This window comes from Puntigrus tetrazona, unplaced genomic scaffold (assembly GCF_018831695.1).
Source record: "Puntigrus tetrazona isolate hp1 unplaced genomic scaffold, ASM1883169v1 S000000931, whole genome shotgun sequence".
Lineage (NCBI taxonomy): Eukaryota > Metazoa > Chordata > Actinopteri > Cypriniformes > Cyprinidae > Puntigrus > Puntigrus tetrazona.
Genome location: NW_025048531.1, coordinates 1 through 1,073, shown reverse-complemented (window position 1 = coordinate 1,073; position 1,073 = coordinate 1). Strand labels below are relative to the sequence as shown.

General features: G+C 37.7%; 1 long non-coding RNA gene across 1 annotated transcript; it reads right to left on the bottom strand.

The window, feature by feature from the left end:
• Positions 1-195: 195 nt before the first annotated feature.
• On the bottom strand, positions 196-742 carry LOC122335890. Its single transcript, XR_006249019.1, has 3 exons — positions 592-742; positions 399-515; positions 196-289 (listed from the first exon to the last, which is right to left on the bottom strand). It is a non-coding gene; the product is annotated as an uncharacterized LOC122335890 (long non-coding RNA).
• Positions 743-1,073: the final 331 nt, after the last annotated feature.

Sequence of the window (1,073 nt, the reverse complement as noted above, 5' to 3'; positions counted from 1 at the left end):
ACCCAAGTGCAGTTTGATTGAGATTAATTGCAATGCACAATTAAAAAAAACATATTACTTGACATTGTGCGCTATAAACTGCTCAAATAAAATGCAAACTTAATATTTTTTTCTTGATCGTTTCACTTTCTACAATTGCCAATTTCTTCTTTCAATCATTATTACGTTTGTTTAGACAAGTGAAGTCAGAAATGAATGTTAACATAGTTCCACTCACCTCCGAATAAGTAGGGTTTTCAAACGTTGTGCTCGGCTTCAGTTTTCTTTTAAAGAAACTCCATTTGGACTCCTGCAAACAAAAAAACTTACAATAAATAAATTACATGAAATTAAATGAAAAGAAAAGAACGTTTGCATGAAGGATTAAACCGTGGGACTAAACGTTCACGTGCTCTCACCTGCGTGGTGGTTTGGTCTGCAGGTCCGCTCTTCACCTCCGCTGCCTGTTCATGAGCGTTATACGCAGGGTTCGAGAAGTTATTCTCCACCTGGTCACCGCTGACGTTCACAGTGACCTGCATGAAGCACAGAAACACACAACTCAACATTTCATGTATGCCGTACGAACGGCTTCGGGGGAAGGACGCGTACCTGCGTGGCGTGTATCACTGCTGGATCGCCTGATGGGCCGGCTGCAGTCGAGTACAGAGGATTCTCGAACGTGATTGGCTGCCTACCAGAGTCGGCGAAATTTTCATCCTAATAATAAAAAACAGAGAACGCAGATCAGACGATGCTCTAAATCTAAGTCAAAGTCAATGCTTTAATTCTCTATTTCAGACACTGAAATCTGAGATCATTAGAAAATAACTATGTTTACTTACTATGGTTTTTGCCATTAAAAGTTATGTTCGGTAAGATTTTCTTTTATAGTTTTTTGCTCACAGGGGCTGCATTTGTTTGATCAAAAATGCAATAAAAATAAGAATGTTGTAAAATATTACTACAATTTAAAACACCCGTTTTCTATTTAAATATATTTAAAAATGTATTTTATTCCTGTGATGCAAAGCTGAATTTTCAGTATCAGCACTCCAGTCTTGTGTCACGTTAATCAATGCTGAAAATAGCAG